Source organism: Pollicipes pollicipes, unplaced genomic scaffold (assembly GCF_011947565.3).
Source record: "Pollicipes pollicipes isolate AB1234 unplaced genomic scaffold, Ppol_2.1 Scaffold_7261;HRSCAF=8764_pilon_pilon_pilon, whole genome shotgun sequence".
NCBI classification, from domain to species: Eukaryota; Metazoa; Arthropoda; class Thecostraca; order Pollicipedomorpha; family Pollicipedidae; genus Pollicipes; species Pollicipes pollicipes.
This window is the reverse complement of record NW_023597054.1, coordinates 7,135,484-7,144,708: the sequence shown is the minus strand read 5'-3', so window position 1 is coordinate 7,144,708 and position 9,225 is coordinate 7,135,484. Positions and strand designations below refer to the sequence as shown.

Sequence of the window (9,225 nt, the reverse complement as noted above, 5' to 3'; positions counted from 1 at the left end):
AAAACATCGGAAACATCGGAAAATATGAATATGCTCTAAGGTTCTCACGGCGTGTTGTTTTGGCAGTAGTAGAATGGTTGGACATGTGTATTGCAGGCTTTTTGGAAGACATCTGCCTTGTGTGGCGGGTGCAGACTTTCAAATTTGGAGGGATAGGTATTCCAAATCGCTGCGGTGCGGGTATTCCAAACTTGACGATGGCATCTTTACTGGCTTGTTCTACATAACAGCATTTGTTGCAGCCTGCAGCATGCATCAGCGGCTTTGATGTCATGTGCTCTTGCTGAAAGAGCTGAGAGTGGGTAAAAATGGTTGGGCTCGAATGTTGTACTGCTAAGTTGTCTCGGTGTGGGTCAAAATGGTTGGACTGGACTGTTGTACTGATCAGTCGTCTCGGTCTCGGCGTCTCCGCGTGCGGGAGACGGCGGCCGGTCGCGTCGCGTCGCCGGGTCTTCTCTCCGCTGCACTATGGGCCACATTGCCCTCAAAAGCGAGATTAATTCAGTGAGTGAAGATTAATTACTAAATACTTGTGTTCCATGCCAGTTTCCCATGCGGAATCCGGTTTTGCACCCCATTTGTATCGTAGTTGTCAAACTACTGACGTTTTTTTAAGGCCAAGTTGAGGTCACTTACCTCAAACGATATATCTGCTAGTTTACTTTAAATTAATTGCTCGTGCATGGTATTTTACGCGCCGAATTCGAGTTTGGCATTATTTTCAAACTGCTGACTACGAAACCATCATATGGTCTATGTTGACCGGGTGTAACTGCTGACTACGAAACCATCATATGGTCTATGTTGACCGGGTGTAACTGCTGACTACGAAACCATCATATGGTCTATGTTGACCGGGTGTAATAAATCAATAAAACATGCACGCTGATTCTTGTTTAGTCGGAGTCAGTGTCGCTGGTATCGTCCTCAAGTATACATGACGGGAGTCGGGAGTAATCACGGGGGTGATCAAGTATACGGGAGGGTCCTGTAGAATGGCGAGGGCCTCTTTCGAAAGCGCTTTCTCACCTGGCAGCCCTCTGATTCCGCACACTGATCGCTGCCGACCTGATCACAGGGTCTCTGGTGACCAGTAGTTGTCAGATCTGGTCGGCGATGTATGCAGGCGAGTCTTTTTTAGCGTGTCCCACACGCTACGCTCGTACCGAGTGGCAGTGGCAGTGCGTCAGTAACAGTCACTCCATGGAGACGTACTCGGTGCTAGACACGGGCATCGGAACTATATGTGCATATGTACCACGGATACATGTGCAATATATTTCGGCTGTTTCTTGGCAGTAGGCACCGAACTTTTCAGCGTCCATGTGATATCCGTATGCCATTGCAATGCAGCATGTAGGTCTCCGATTAGGCACTCGTCGACCCCGGTGATCTCAGCTAAGGTCGCTACTTCTGCGAAGGCCCGCCGGGCTGTGTTGCCGTCGTTTGATGAGCCGCTTCCTCCAACTCCGGCTGGTCTAGGTGGTAGCTGATGTAGAGTATGCACCCGAAAAGCCGGAACGAGGCGTGCAGAGTGCTGAAACCCAAATGCAAGTGACTTTTGTTGATTGCAAGTTGCCGGACATGCTGGAGATAGTTCATGACTTTTGGTGCTGCTTGCAGAGTGAACATCGTTGCATTGAGGCGGTCTCCATCCACCCGTGTGCCGACCACAGGCGGAGGAAGCCGAAAGCTTCTTCGGCAAGACTCATGTCTTAAGCCACCCCTCGTTTTCCGACAGGAGCCTCGCCGTGTGCCTGCTCGATTTCACTAATCTTCTTTCAACTTTGTTTAGATGTTTTCAGTAGCTGCGTGCATTGTTGCAGCTTTGTGAACTGACACCGTGGCCTTCGAAGTAGGGTTTTACCTTCCGACTGTCACAGCGCTGAACCCATCTTTCGACTTAAGAAAATCAAACAGGTACACCCGTGACATCGTGGCAAAGGTGATACCGCTCACTGATCCGGGTACACGAGTGAGCTAACTGCATTGCGCCTTGCTTTAAGGCGACCCGAGGGTGATTTGACCCCGCAATTCGCGGGCAGGGAAATGAGCCTCATATGTTTTATGACCCCTGGCCGACTCCTACTCAGACAACACCGGAAGGTATCGTCACCCACACGACACAACAGGAGGGGGAGTGGGAGAAAGGGAGAGAGCGAGAGCGAAAGCGACAGTGAGCCATTGCGGAAATCAAGTGGCGTTTATGATGCTTGCTGTCATACGCAGCGTGCACCTCAGTACTCAAGGAAATTTTGTCATACACATGCTTAGAAAGTCATGAATTCTACCACAATAAGCTTCGTTATGTGACGAGAGCAAGCCGTTTGTGTCTTTCAAGTCCCAAGGAGCATGCCTGGCCAGCAGCAGAGCTACTATTCTCACCGCTAGATGGCAGACCACCGAAACATGGTTTAGTCGTAGATCGATAACCTTTTTTTCGCGCGACTCTGCGCAACTTTTTTGTCGTGATCGAAATTCAATACTTCTATCTCAACACCAAAACAGGAATTATTGTGATACTTCGTAGGATCTTTGATCTCTGTAAAGGGATGCTGCTTTTATACACATCCAATAATCAAGATCACAAAAACTGTCATGTCAACTGAAATGTTTTATCCTTTGCGCAGATATATTCCAAATTGCTTCAGTAATCTAGCGGTTGGCTTTGTGAACATGAAAGTACACTGGAATAGGCACAGCAACTGCCTAAACTTGGTTGACTCGTCGCCCGTTTTCTTGCATGGTCTGCACCCTGCAAGCTGCATTCCGACGACCATGGATTTTTGAATTAGTCCCACTTTTGAAGGCAATCTGACCCATAGTGCGCTGCAGATCACCTACACCTACTGCTGAGGGCCTACTGAGGTGTTTTCAACATAACGCCACGCCTGGCTAAGGCTGATTGTTTGTGTAGTGTATCAACAACCTGTTTGATTCGCGACACTGCAGCAAATACGATAGTTATGAGTGTTGCATGACCATTTGTAGTCGACGCACCCGAACATTCAAATCACCTCGACTTTGATTAAAACATACATATTTTAAATGTTCTTGAAAACCTCAATGCCATGCGATGTATCTGACGTAGCCACGTCTCCTCGCTATTATCACTCATCTGTTTAATAATAATCAAACCACGGGTGCCATATGACCAGGGCAGTCTGTGCGTCCTGAAGCCGAAATCATCATCATGGGCAATAACTTGTTGAGGCAGACAATGAGCAAAACTGTCTAAAATAAGAAAACTTTGAGGATTGCTCCTTTTCAAGAACATTCCGATAGTGCTGTGTTCAAGTTGCACATAAACATTAAGACAGGCAGTCAATGCTTACCAGTTATGTATGTCATCTTGCAAAAATTCGAAGACCTTTCGCTCATATGGCTGACCTCTGTTGCATTTCATATATTGAAGTCGAAGAGGTGAAGACTGGTTCTGGAAACATACGGAACAATGCAAATATGTCGCATGAGTGCCAATCTCAATTGTAACTAACTGTTAGCCTTGCTGGATTCGATATGAGAATTAGGCACTGTTTGACTCGCGTCAGCGCTTATCAATGTTATAGCGCATGTTTTTGGATGTAGTTTCATCTGGCCATATAGCCTGCACCTTATCCAAACATTGGCTACAGCTTGCATCGAACAATTATCATCGAAGGTCTTTGAATGTTGCAGAGGTAAGCACTGGTAGGAATGATGAAGCTTTTCTGATGTACATGTTGGTTTGAATTGTTTTTCTGATGTCCACATTGTTAGCAATAACATGCTTTGTCCTTACCATGCAGACGAAGAGCTAGACATGCACAACTCATGATAACATGCAGCCTAAGGAGTATCACAGGCTTGCAACGCCAACACATGGTCGTCACATTGCAGTAAAAACAGGTGAGAACATCAATCATGATAAAGGGCACTATAGCAGATGAGGTGTTTCCATTGCCATATTGAAATTTGTGCAGAAACATTTCACCGTAGCTGATACGACATGCAATTTTTCAAGAAACGTGAACATCGTCCGAATCAGTGACGGCAATCCCTGGGTCCTGGCATAAGTGCCTCCTGACCTGGAACCGCGGTACTCTGTACTTGCTATGCAATCCATCAATCCCGCCATCTCGGTTCAAGGTGGGCCCCTTATTTTGTCTCTTGCTGCCGGAAACCAGGCGAAAGACTGCGCGGCTTATCCATGATCTTCTTTAAAAGACTGAGCAAAACTACAAAAAAGAAATAGGATTGTTTTTATTAAAACGAAAATAAGCAAACCGAATAGAAAATGAGGACATTGCGAGACAACATTAAGCTTGACAACACGATGTTCGCTATGTGCGTGGAAGCCGACTCAGTGTGCCAGTGACTCACTCCAACTCACTTTCAAAGCTCTTGAAATGAAGCGACTGCTGTTTCTCTCCCAACGCCTGACGCTAGCTCTCTGACACTGGCAGCGTGAGGACTCACTGGGGTTACTCTGTAAAGCCTTGGATGTCCTCTTGACAGTCTTTACCGTAGTCAATCTGATGGGAGCAAAACGACCTCCACCGTCGACGCGCCCTTGAAGTCATCAGGATCAGTCAACCCCATGCAAAGCTCATCCTCTGCCCGAAAGACTTGCCATTTTAGTACGAAGAAACAAACCGTATGCCGCTAAGCCTTGCCATTTAACAATTGGCATAGCATCTCAGAGAGAATATGATCGGAATGGAGGCGCGACAGGCTGGCACCGGCGGCAACGCTATCAAGATCTCCCCATCTCGTCACAGGAGTTCTTCCCAAGGCTGTGGAGAAGTATTGCCTCAGGCACTTCACGCCAAAGCCCTCCTCATGAAAAAAAAATGTGAAAAAACGTGACTGGGTGCCTGGGCTGGGCGCCGGCTGTGCCGCGCGCTTAGTTTTCGTGCGTTACGAATAATTATTGGGTACATGGGCCATGTGTTTTCAAGTGGTAAAACACCTTGTTATATTTTTTGGCGTTGGGACCGGCCTACGCTCTTGCACATACAACTGAAAAAAATCAACATCAGAAAGGAAAATTGTAAGTCATTCCTTGTCTACGTTCATATTGCCCTGAAAATTATTTATGGTGGAATCATGATTCCAAGAGATACATGCGAATATTGAGAAAATTTATGCCATCTTAGCCCATAGGTTGGTCATATTTCCTTTCAGGCAAGTGGAAAAAATTTCCACCTAAGGTAGCCTTGCAACCTCGCAACTCAAAATTGCCCAAGGCTGGGAACTCCGAAGAGGTGTGACTGAGATATTTAGAAATGTCACGGACAAATTCAGTACTGATTAGTGTCTGAAATCTGGTTATGGCTCTTAGGGAGTGAGAACAAAAACTGTATGATAGCGGCTCGCAGTGAAAACGGTATATTCCTTGTGAATTTACATTATGCACACACCAGACATTTTGGGACCATGGACTGACAGAAGTGACAGCAAACGCAAAACACTCACTGGCCTCATTCATAACCACATACATTTACAATCAGGAACTTTCAATTCTGAAAATTTCCAACTCTCTGAAGTATTATTCAATTTTTTTTATAAATTACACAGAGGCTATGTGCATGCACCACTGTACCTTCCAAAACAAGGAAGAAGATAGACACTAATGCGCCCAAATGTACAACCAGCATCACCTGAGCGTTTGGATGCTGGGCTGCAATTTCATTTTTTGTGTCTAAGATGCAGAGGAACAGAACCAACAGGTTTTCATCGTAACATGGTATGGACATGGCATGAACAAGACGCTTCTAATTCATTTATATTATGCTTATATTTTGTTTGTATTTTGTTCTCTTTGCACACAGCTGCTTCAGCATACCACGCCTTGTTTTCGTTCACCAGTGCATAATAACAACGACAAAACGTTCTTCACACACGCCGTACCTCCACATCCACTAGCCGAGTGTTGTCGCGGCCAGGCCATGACAAATGCTCAGTGCCAGCCCAGGAGTTGTTTTCTGTTGCCCAGGAGAATGCACTGCGGAATGGTGCATGCTCCTTGCTGTCGCTGAGCACCTCGATTACAAATGACGTCACCTATGTAAAAACACGGACGATTTCCCGGGCGTTCACTTTACCTACACTAACCTTTCCGTTGCTGCCTCGGCAGGGACCTTCGTCCCATACTCAGTTGTCTCGTCGACTGCTCAGATGACACTTCTGCCAACAATCCGTCTCCGCCGTGGTTGGTGCGTGGTGGTCCAAAGACGCAATAAAGTCGGCTTATATTGGTGGTTTCATTCTGAAATGAGACGCGAGTCTAAAGGTACGCGCACTTCGGCCATCACATATGCATTACGGATACTCACGTCGATCATCCACCACAACCACGAAATTTTACGCTGTGTAACAAAGCCTGCTAAATAAGAGTGATTCTGAACACCGGCACTGCCTCGCCGTACCGCGCGAAGATGTTATGGACAGAATCCGGGCCATCCGTCCTTAGGCGTAAGAACGGGCGGCACATGGCTGGCATGACAACCAATCATGTTGCTTATGGCAGTAGAGGAAAGATCTATATCCAGCATTGGACTTAATTATTCAACTTCAGAGATGTGTCTTCGCTTTACCCTGTCCTCGTTCTGCGCTGCGTTACGTGCCCTGGCAGCCACATACCGTTGCTGCATTGTGAGATCGCAAGGGTTGTGATGGATATAGATGGCGCTACTGCACGGCATTTCGTGGTTTTAGGTCAAAAGTGCGCACGCATGAAGTACGTACGCAACTTTTCGTAAGCAAACGTAGGTGAGATAGAGAAAGCTCATAAGACAGATTTACATATCCAAAAGCTCGTATGCAAAAGCTCGGGAGCAAATGCTCAGTTGATTAATTCGTATGGAAAAACTCGCATGCATAAAATACGAACGTTTTGTGCGTCACAACCAAACGTAGGAAAATTTTCAAACACGATAAGTTAGTCTGACAATAATACATACGCAGTGGCTTGTGGGCAGGATAGGCGTACAAGCGGGTGCTTATGGCGATACATGGAGAAAATTGGCCTCGGGATGGCGTATGAGGCTTGCATGGCGAGTGTTACATGCATGGCGAGTGTTCCATGCATGGCGAGTGCTCCACGACGGATCGGCCGCCAAGGCATCAAATTTTACCCCGGCAACCGTTAGATTTCGCTCAAACTTAGTTTCAGGGGATGATCGAATGAGTTAACGTACGAACTAATAAGTAAAGCTAAGTAAGTCGAACGAATTAATTCGAGTGGGAAATTTCTGGCTCTATGCGGCTAAGGTTAAAAACAATAATAACATCGGACAATCTTGAGTCGGATACCAACAAATCCTTACCAAAAAGGGGATCCGTATTCGCAGACTCGTCGCATCCGTCAGCTGGCGTCAGCTGCGCGTCCAAGGGCGTCAATGAAAGTCGTCAGTGGACACGTCGTTAGAAGGGATAATGGGAGTGCACAACTGATTCAACGGGGTATCTGCAATGGATGTTTAAGCCTCCAGTCTACTTAAACCTGCATTTTCGAAAGTACCATTGTTTGGTGGTTGATGTGCACACCGTGTGTTTTTTTTTTTGTCGATCTCCTTCCAGCCTTTCAGCGCCGCGATTACTTTGCGGTGGGCTATAACCAGGCGCACATAGACCGCCACATGATCCCTCGGAAGATAGAGCCGGGGGGACATAGGGGAACCTGGGTCATGCTTGTTGGCTGGACTCCTTGGGTGCCGTGTCCGATTAGCATGTCAGAGGGCACGAATGGTCTAATGCTATCATGGATTTCATGCCTGGGTGTGGTCGGAGAAAGCGTAAGGCTTCATGCGTAAGGGGCTGGCAGTGGCAGACAGTGAGTGACAGAACCCCATCACGGCTCTCTGGAAAACCTATCCGGACCCCATCACGGCTCTCTGGAAAACCTATCCGGAGCCCATCACGGCTCTCTGGACAACCTATCCGGAGCCCATCACGGCTCTCTGGACAACCTATCCAGAGCCCATCACGGCTCTCTGGACAACCTATCCGGACCCTGATCGTCGTCACGATCGTCAGCAACTGGTGCCGCAACGCAAACAGCACGGTGAAGATTCGTCAGCAGGCCTAGCTGGCGGTGGGCGAGGACATTTGTCCACAACAGAGTTTCATTTTTTTGGCAGCATCATGCGAAATGTTCTTCAAAGCACGTAAATACAGGAACATGATCCTGTATAGGTCAAGACTCTGCGTAGTTGAAGCTTTACCGTAACGTGCGGAATCTGGCTGTCTCCTTGGCTACTATATGGTCGCGCATTCGAAGCGCCCTAAAGCCACAATTACTACCACTGCTGTATTCTCTTCACGGCCCGCAGATCGTCAGTCCGTCGGCTGCATTCGGTATCTCGCATTAAAGATTTTATCACCACGGGCAGTCAGGTTGTTGGGCAGTGGGTAACAGCTGTTCTCCGAAAGTGCTCATTTCCTACTTTTTGACGTTTCTTGCGCATTCTGGAATGTTAACAGACTACGTTGCACTCAAAAGCGACAGTCGCGTGACAAAGTCGATAGCGTCATTAACAAAACAACAGTGAGCAGGCGTGGGGCTGTAGTTTCGCTTTTGTTAAACATTCAACCACACCAAAATGGCGCGTTATGGCACGCACGACAAAGACAAAGCGTGACTATTCTTTGCGCATTTTAAAATGCACCCAAGCCTTGTTTCACTCAGCGGTGTCAGCCGTGTGACGAACCTGCTAGCGTCATTGGCATTACATCAGTGTGGCAGGCATAGGACGAGAATATTTGTGTAGAATATTATGTAATGCGAAAATTGCACGCTGTGCATAAGAAAGCACAATGCGCACGTACGTCATTGGGCTGGGGCGTAGTTGTGCAGGACGATGTGCCCACCTGCTCGGCCTAAAAAATACTGCCTGCAGCCCACCCTGTTGCCATGCAGCGCACGCTAAGCTGCATCTCAAATCATTGTCCCATTCCAAGGAAAAGCAGATATGCAAGGCCCCGCAGGGGCACCAGCTTCGGCTGGTGTACGGGGAAGAAAGGGGCAAAGCAAAGTTGGCAAGTACGATTAACCAGCAAAACGCGGTGAAGCAAAACTAGCCGGGGAAAAAACTGACAGCACCGGAGTTTTAGGGGAATCCAAGCAAGCAAACCAATCAAACAAGCAAGCTAGGCCCACACAATCATCCCAGACGGGCCGAGAGCCACCTGCCGGCAGTGTGGGCTGGAAAACGGGCCGAGCCGCCCACCAAACCGTCGAGC

General features: G+C 47.5%; 1 long non-coding RNA gene across 1 annotated transcript; it reads right to left on the bottom strand.

Annotated features, from left to right (window-relative positions):
- Nucleotides 1-1,297: 1,297 nt before the first annotated feature.
- Nucleotides 1,298-4,124, bottom strand: LOC119113269 (uncharacterized). Its single transcript, XR_005095873.1, has 3 exons — nucleotides 4,068-4,124; nucleotides 3,336-3,436; nucleotides 1,298-1,537 (listed from the first exon to the last, which is right to left on the bottom strand). It is a non-coding gene; the product is annotated as an uncharacterized LOC119113269 (long non-coding RNA).
- Nucleotides 4,125-9,225: the final 5,101 nt, after the last annotated feature.